Genomic DNA, 9,930 nt, shown 5'->3' with positions numbered 1-9,930 from the left:
CCACAGTCTCCCCCTCTGATTTCCCCCAGTTCACTTTTCCTTTCCTTTTCCTAATGTCCTCCATGTTATTCCTTATGCTCCACAAGTAAGTGAAGCCATATGAAAATTGACTCTCTCTGCTTTACTTATTTCACTCAGCATAATATCCTTCAGTCTTGTCCATGTTGATACAAAATTGATACAATGTAGAGTATTCATCCTTTCTGATGGAGCCATAAGACTCCATTGTATATATGGGCCATATCTTCTTTACCCATTCATCTATTAAAGGGCATCTTGGCTCTTTCCACAGTTTGGCAACTGTGGCCATTGCTGCTATGAACATTGGGGTACAGATCATCCTTCTTTTCACTACATCTATATCTTTGGGGTAAATTCCCAGTAGTGCGATTGCAGGGTCATAGGGCAGCTCTATTTTTTAATTTCTTAAGGAATCTCCACACTGTTTTCCAAAGTGGCTGCACCAACTTGCATTCCCACCAATAGTGTAAGAGGGCTCCCCTTTCTCCACATCATTTCCAACATTTGTTGTTTACTGTCTTGTTAATTTTGGCCATTCTAACTGGTGTAAGGTGGTATCTCATTGTGGTTTTGATTTGAATCTCCCTGCTGGCTAATGATGATGAACATTTTTTCATGTTTCTGATAGCCATTTTTATGTCTTCTTTGGAGAAGTGTCTGTTCATGTCTTCTGCCCATTTTTTGATGTGATTATCTGTTTTGTGTGTGTTGAGTTTGAGGAGTTCTTTATAGATCATGGATATCAGCCCTGATTTCAAGCTTTGCTACAAAGCTATGATCAGCAAGACAGCATGGCACAGGCACAAAAACAGACATAGACCAGTGGAACAGAGTAGAGAGTTCAGATATGGACCCACAACTCTATGGTTAAATAATCTTCAACAAAGCAGGAAAAAAATATATACAGCAGGAAAAAGACAGTCTCTTCAATAAGTGGTGCTGGAAAAATTGGGTAGCTATGCATGGAAGAATGAAACTCGACCATTTTCTCACACCATACACAAAGATAAACTCAAAATGGATAAAAGACCTCAACGTGAGGCAGGAATCGATAAGGATCCTGGGAGCGGGAGGAGGGCATAGGCAGTAACCTCTCTGACATGGGCCACAGCAACTTTCAAGACATATCTTGAAGGCAAAGGAAACAAAAGTGAAGTGAACTTTTGGGACTTCATCAAGATAAAAAGCTTCTGCACAGCAAAAGAAACAGTCAGCAAAACAAAGAGGCAACTCACAGAATGGGAGAAAGTACTCTATATGTTTTGAAGACAATCAGAAGGTTATTTTGATTGTTAAATTCATAGTTTAGCTGAGAGCTAAAAGCTACTCTTTGCTTTCTCTGTTAAGTAGATCATTTTTTATAAGTTCTTCAAAAACAAGACATATTCAAACCCATCTCACATGTTGAGTTATGGAACTACCAGAAAGAAGAATAGCTGGAATGATTTCATTGAGCTCAAATATCTAATATCTGATTCCCATTATGTAACTGGATTATAGCTTCAAAGCAGTTGTAGGGCCATGTAATGGTAAAAACAAATTGTATTATGGACATTTGGGAGGGTATGTGATATGGTGAGTGCTGTGAAATGTGTAAGCCTGATGATTCATAGACCTGTATCCCTGGGACAAATAATACATTATATGTTAATAAAAATAATTAATAAAAAAACTAAAACAAATAAAAACAAATTGTATACCAATGCATATTTTAAAGCAGAAAGGCATTCATCAGTAGCACATGCCTACACATACACTATCACCAAAAACATTCATTTTGTATACGTATAGATCCATTAGATCAGAGACATAATAATACAATGATCACCTTGTCATTGTGTCTTGGCTAAGTTTAGTCTTTATTATGGGATACCATAGTAAATTAAATTCATCAATTGAACAGAAGGAAGACATAGAAATTTTGTGTCTTAGAAGACACAAGAAACTTTCCATTTTGGTAATGAAAATAGAGGGTATTTCAAGAGGGTCAACAGCATTTGTGAAGCATGTCTCTATAAAATCATGTTTCCATATGCTTACAGGGATGGTGAGATGGAAAATAAATAGAACAAGATGAGCTGAAGGCATAGGCAGAGTCTAAACTATCAGTGATGTCAAATACCATGTGCAGGAAGAGAGTTTTTCAGTAGTTGAATGAAAATAGACAGACATTCAGGAACCAAAATAGGAAGACTTGTGGGTGATAATTTTAGCTTATTGAGGGCAGCAGGGGATTCAATAGGGTTGAAACCCTGGTAAGCTAGGTCAGATTTGCATTAGTAGGGTCATTATGGCTTCAGTGGGGATGTGAGTTGTTTTAAGAGTAACTGGAGTCTACAGTTTTATTAAATGTTTTCCACAACCACACTGTGTTCTCCAGCCTTCAATTCCTTGATACCATTTTCTTTGTAGCCCATGCAACCATCACTTTTAAGGGAACAATAATGGCTCTTCTTCCTTCTACCTTCCAGCCATCACACTATGCTTTTCACTAATGGGATTCAATCTGGATCACTACTGGCAAGGGAGTCTCTAAAATGAGTGCCATCTGCTGTGATCTAGAGGGTAGGGTAGAGCAGGGTGGAAACAACTGCTGCTACCTCTTCCCTCCAAACCCATCGAAAAAGAAAATAATAAACAAAATTCAGCACACATTGCTCCAAGATAATATTGCATCCTTAAAACACTGCTAAGTTTTGAGGTCAACTATTAAAAAAAGAAAAAGCTTTTATAAATTAAAAGTGTAATAGCTGAAAGAAAAGATCATTAGGATTGTTGGCAAATAAGCAAATGGAGACATTTCAGAAAGTAAAATACAGACAGAGAAGGAGGTAGAAAATGTGTAGGGAGAGTAATTTGGCCCAAAATACCCAAATTCTGTCTATTAGGGATTTTGGCATAGAGAACACAGAAAAAATAGGGAAATAAATTATTACATAAACGGTCAAGACAAATTCCAAATTGCTTGTATGAACAGCATAAATATTAAAATGTTGGTATCTAGACATGCATGATACAACCTACAAACACCAAATATAAAGAAATCTTAAAATCTTTCCAGACTAAAAAATAAATTAAAATACCCCTTCTGCAAAAGACCACAGAATTCCATCTATCAACTTCTGTTGCAACTTTTGATATTAAGAGAAAATAGGTTGAGGCTTTTAGGCTTTGGGCGAATGATTTTCAGTGCAGAATCTTCCACCATTCAGCTATTGACAAAATGTTGAATTATAAACACTTAGTGAGCAGCTAGGAGTTATATACTTTGCTTTTGATGCACCATCTTCTACTTAAATTCTTGATAATTTGCTCCCATGAAATAACCAAATGATCTCTACCTTCAGAAAAAGTAAAAACTGCAACTTTGTTTTCTTATCTGTGAAACAAGATTAAGACTAAATAAATTAATATAAATAATGCAACTTAATGTCTGAGATGGATTTAGCTGTGCGATCTACATATTTATTGTGATGAGATAATTATGGTGATGGTGATGGTGGTGATGATGTCCCTAGAAATTTTAAGACCTAAAGCAGGAAAAGAATTCCAACAGTCTGAGGGAGAAAACCAAGATCAGATTTAAAAAAAAAAAAAAGGCACAGGTTGTAATGAACACTTGGTGTTATACACAACTAATGAATCACGGAACACCACATCAAAACATGGAGGGCTAGTGATGATGAACATTTTTTCATGTGTCTGATAGCCATTTGTATGTCTTTATTGAAGAAGTGTCTGTCCATATCTTCTGCCCATTTTTTAAAAATTTTTTCAATTTATTTATTTTCAGAAAAACAGTATTCATTATTTTTTCACCACACCCAGTGCTCCATGCAATCCGTGCCCTCTATAATACCCACCACCTGGTACCCCAACCTCCCAACCCCCGCCACTTCAAACCCGTCAGATTGTTTTTCAGAGTCCATAGTCTCTCGTGATTCACCTCCCCTTCCAATTTACCCCAACACCCTTCTCCTCTTTAACACTCCTTGTCCTCCATGATATTTGTTATGCTCCACAAATAAGTGAAACCATATGATAATTGACTCTCTCTGCTTGACTTATTTCACTCAGCATAATCTCTTCCAGTCCCGTCCATGCTGCTACAAAAGTTGGGTATTCATCCTTTCTGATGGAGGCATAATACTCCATAGTGTATATGGACCACATCTTCCTTATCCATTCATCTGTTGAAGGGCATCTTGGTTCTTTCCATAGTTTGGCGACCATGGCCATTGCTGCTATAAACATTGGGGTACAGATGGCCCTTCTTTTCACGACATCTGTATCCTTGGGGTAAATACCCATTTTTTGATATGATTGTCTGTTTTGTGTGTGTTGAGTTTGAGGAGTTCATTATAGATCCTGGATATCAACCTTTTGTCTGTACTGTCATTTGCAAATATCTTCTCCCATTCCGTGGGTTGCCTCTTTGTTTTCTTGGTTGTTTCCTTTGCTGTGCAGAAGCTTTTGATTTTGATGAAGTCCCAAAAGTTCATCTTCGCTTTTGTTTCCTTTGCCTTTGGAGACATATCTTGAAAGAAGTTGCTGTGGCTGATATCGAAGAGATTACTGCATCATCACTAGCCATCAGGGAGATTCAAATTAAAACTACATTGAGATATCACCTTACACCAGTTAGAATGGCCAAAATTAACAAGACAGGAAACAACATGTGTTGGAGAGGATGTGGAGAAAGGGGAACCCTCTTCCACTGTTGGTGGGAATGCAAGTTGGTGCAGCCTCTTTGGAAAACAGTGTGAAGATTCCTCAAGAAATTAAAAATAGAACTTCCCTATGACCCTGCCATTGCACTCCTGGGTATTTACCCCAAAGATACAGATTTAGTGAAAAGAAGGGCCATCTGTACTCCAATGTTTATGGCAACCATGGCCACGGTCACCAAACTGTGGAAAGAACCAAGATGCCCTTCAACGGACAAATGGATAAGGAAGATGTGGTCCATATACACTATGGAGTATTATGCCTCCATCAGAAAGGATGAATACCCAACTTTTGTAGCAACTATGGATGGGACTGGAAGAGATTATGCTGAGTGAAATAAGTCAAGCAGAGAGAGTCAATTATCATATGGTTTCACTTATTTGTGGAGCATAACAGAAAGCATGGAGGACATGGGGAGTTAGAGAGAAGGGGGTTGGGGTAAATCGGAAGGGAAATTGAACCATGAGAGACTATGGACTCTGAAAAACAATCTGAGGGGTTTGAAGTGGCGGGGGGGTGGGAGGTTGTAGTACCAGGTGGTGGGTATTATAGAGGGCACGGATTGCATGGAGCACTGGGTGTGGTGAAAAAATAATGATACTGTTGTGCTGAAAATAAATAAATGAAAAAAAACATGGAGGGCATTAGGAAAAGGAAAGGAAAAATGAATTGGGGGAAATTGGAGTGGGAAAGGAATCATGAGAGATTGTGGAGTCTGAGAAACAAACTGAGAGTTTTGGAAGGGAGGGGTGTGGGGGATGGGTGAGCCTGGTGTTTGGTATTAAGGAGGGCACCTATTAAGTGGAGCACAGGATTTGGTGTATAAACAATGAATCTTGAAACACTGAAAAAATAAAATAAAAATTTTAAAAATTTTAAAAAAAGACACCTTTTAGATGCAGCAACAGCAGTTTTTTTTTTCCTTTTTAGTGTTCCAGAATTCATTGTTTATGTACCACACCCAGTGCTCCATGCAAACACAGTGTCAAGAGGAACATATATAGGAACACAAGCCTACCTCAAGAAGCAAGAAAACTCTCAAATAAATAACCTAATTTTACGCCTATAGAAGTTAGAAAAAGAAAAATAAATAAACCTTAAAGCCAGTAGAAAGAAGAAAATAATAAAGATTAGAGCAAAAATAAATGACATAGAAACTAAAAATAAATAATAGAACAAATCAAAGAAATCAGGAGATGATTCTTTGAAAAAATTAATAAAATTGTAAACTCTAGCCACACATCAAAAAGAAAAGAGAAAGGACCCAAATACATAAAACCAAAAAAATGAGGGAGGAGAAATAACAACCAATACCACAGGAATACAAACAATTAGAAGAGAATATTATGAATAAATATTTGCCAAAAAATTAGACAACCTGGAAGAAATGGAAAAATGTCTAGAAACATAGAAACTACCAAAATTGAAACAAAAGAAATAGAAAACTTGAACAGACTGATAACCAGCAAAGAAATAGAATCAGGAATAAAAAATTTCTCATCAAACAAAAGTCCAAGGCCAGATGGATTCACAGACAAGTTCTACCAAACATTTAAAGAAGAGGTAATACTATTTCTTCTGAAACTGTCCCCAAAATAGAAGGAAAGTTTCCAAATTCATTCCATGAAGACAGCATTACCCTAACACCAAAACCAGACAAAGACCCCAATAAAAGAGAACTACAGGTCAAAATTCATGATGAACATTGACACAAAAATTCTCAACAAAATACTAACAAACCAAATCCAAGGGTACACTCACCATGAATCATTCACCATGATGAAGGGGCAGTGATTCTTGGGCTGCAAGGGTGGTTCAATATTCAAAAATCAATCAACATGATTCACCACATTAATAAAAGAAAGGATAAGAGCCATATGAACCTTACAATAGATGTAGAAAAAGCATTGACAAAGCCCATTCATGATAAAACTCCTGAACAACATAGGTTATAGCATCATAAAGGCCATATATGAAAAAAAACATAGTGAATATCATCCTCAGTGGGGAAAACCTAAGCTTTTCCTCTACTGTCAGGAACAGGACAAGACTGTCCACTCTCACCACTTTTATTCAGAATATTACTAGAAGTCCTACCCATAGCAATCACGCAACAAAAAGAAATAAAAAGCGTCCAAATCAGCAAGGAAAATGCCAAACTTTCACTATCTGCACATGACACGATACTCTATGTAGAAAAGCCAAACCACTCCACCAATAATTGCTAGAACTGATAAACCAATTCAGTTTATTCAGAGTACATCATCAATGGGTAGAGCTGGTGCATTTCTATATATTAATAATGAAGTAGCAGAAAAAGAAATCAAGGAATAATCTCTGCACCAAAAAACAATCAGATACCTAGGAACAAACCTAACCAAAGGAATGAAAGAACTGTACTCTGAAAACTATAATGCACTGATAAAAGAAATTGAAGATGACACAAATGGAAAGACATTCCATGCACATGGATCAGAAGATACTGTTAAAATGAAGATACTGTAAAAAAAAAAAAAGATACTGTTAAAAAGAAGATACTGTGAAAATACAGATACTGTTAAAATGGCTATCCTGCCCAAGATAATCTAGACATTAGATGCAATCCATATCAAAATACCAACAGCATTTTCACAGAGCTACAACAAACTATCCTAAAATTTCTATGGAACCACAGAAAACTCCGAATAGACAAAGCATTCTTGAGATGGAAAAGCAAACCTGGAGGCATTATAATTCCAGTCTTCAAGCTGTATTACAAAACTGTAGTGATCAATACAGTATGGTACTGGCAGAAAAATATACACATAAACCAATGAAACAGAATAGAAAACAGAAGTGAAACACAACTATATGGTCAATTAATTTTGAAAAGGAGGAAAAAATATCAAAAGGGAAAAAGACAGTCTCTTCAACAAATGGTGTTGGAAAAACTGGACAACTATATGCAAAACAGTGAAACTGGGCCACATTATTACATCATACACAAAAATTAACTGATAATGGATTAAAGACCTAAATGTGAAACATGAAACCAGAAGAAGCCTACAAGAGAGCCCACGCAGTAACATCTTCGACATTGGCTATAGCAGCTTCTTTCTAGATGTGTCTCCTGAGGCAAGTAAAACAAAAGCATAAGTAAACTATTAGGACTATATCAAAACAACATAGAGAGTTGGGAGGAGGATCACTGGAGAGCAGTAAGACAACTATCCAGAAAAAAGCTATAGACCAAGGACAATCAGAAACATTTCCTTATGCTAGCTCACCATCCTTTCTATTAGATGCAATATATACTTAGTTCAACCCATTTCTTTGAGTATCCCCTTTGTAAACCTTTCCATGAAACCACATACCAGACCCTCTCCTCCCACATCCCCACATCATGTTGGCATTGGGACTCAGTCAGGTGTGACAGGTATTTCTGCACCATAAAGCTGGCATTGAGTAAAATTAAAACCCCATGTAAATGAGCCTTTACCTGAGCATTAAAATGGATAGTCTCATGCTGCTCTAGCTTCTATAATTCTCCTCCCTTCATCTACATTTTTCCTTGCTTTTAAGTGAGAAAATAACCATGAGGTCCAAGTTTGGCCTGGATTGAAAACAGAGTGTGTAGATGGACAGACATTATAAAAATGTTTTTGTCTATTTGTGAGACGGTGCAACCCACATGAATACTTGTGAAATTTCCTATTTTTCCCTTGACCTATCAAGATCAATACTAGTGAAGACAGAGTGAGGTAGAACAAATTTCCACATGCTACCATATTCCGCAGGGTTGCCTACAAATTCACCTTGGTAGTTTAGTTCCCTTCTCTGAGGTTAACGGGAAACCAAAGACCACAGAAAAATGGGTTACTCCTGCCACTGAAGCCCAGCTGAGATACCCAGGAGAAGAAGCACCTCTCCAACCCAGTGGTTGCTATGGGTACAGCTTCTCTACCCTGAGGCTCACATCTCTTCCTCTTCTGTATCTAGAAAAAAATCTGAGGATCTATACCACAGATTCTTTTAAAGAGAGGGAGGCCTGCCAGGTTAGAGATGTTACAGAAACCACCTAGTCTTCCCCCCTTCTTCCCTGAAGAGGAAGAAGTGTTTGCTTTCAATTTCAAGGAGCGGGAGAGCACACCAAAAATATTCTACAGATGAAAATATGCAATGAGAGGAATCAAAATGTTGGTGGAAGCATGAAGAATGATTGACCAAGAAAGGTGGATTTCCCCATTATCTTCCCAAAAGGTTGATGATAGCTAGGGTGTGATCCAGCTCTTTCTCACCATAAAAATCTATTATTTTAGCAATACTCTGGCCTCAGGGCACACATCACATGTAGAAAATTGTCATTTGAACTATTACCTCAAATCAGTAGTAATGTTCAACTTGGGATTTTAGAAACCCTTGGGAAATTGTCATATAATTTCCTTGAAAAATCTTGGCAGAGAACAATGCAGACATCTGGGAGTCAGCTTCACCGCAGACAATGAAATATAAATATAAGGGTATCACCAGGAATTTGTTCTCAACAGTGACCAATTAATTACCCCCAGGACACCTGCTACCCCTTTACTTTCTGCCCCTGTCTCTTCAGCATCTAATAAGGTTTGAAAGCATGTACTCTCTGCATACTGGCTGGGTCCATCCTACTTGGTGACTATGCAGTCTCATTGGGAAAACACCTGGGAGCCTCAGATTTGCTCATCAGCACCTTCTCACTGTTGATGCAATAAAACAAGGATGCTACTCACAAGGAAAGGTAACAATAAGATGGAGGAGCATAGTGTAAGAGAAGGTATTTGGAGCAGGTATGCCCATAACATGGAGCACTGCCACAGAAAGACCCTTGTTTCAGCAACATCCAAGGCTAAACCTATAAGCTGCCTGCTGTGTATAACCAGTATAGGAGGTGACAGGGTTGTGGCATGGTAGGTGGGCTTCTACCCACTGGGGGAAGCAGAACCAGACATTTCATCAGAATCCTAACTAGTGGAAGTTCAGCTCTAGCCCAGAATTGGGGGCTATGAAATGTGATTGTTTTATCTGTCTGCTTCTTTCTGGGGTTTCAGTGGCCCAGGCCTCTGTGTAGACTTGTTGTGCTATGAAACCTCTGGGCTACTGAAACAGGGCTTTGTCATTCAGAACACTGGCAACATGGGATCATATTCATACCCACTCTGGAACAAC

Source organism: Mustela erminea, chromosome 14 (assembly GCF_009829155.1).
Source record: "Mustela erminea isolate mMusErm1 chromosome 14, mMusErm1.Pri, whole genome shotgun sequence".
Taxonomy (NCBI): domain Eukaryota; kingdom Metazoa; phylum Chordata; class Mammalia; order Carnivora; family Mustelidae; genus Mustela; species Mustela erminea.
Note: the sequence above shows the minus strand (reverse complement) of the source record.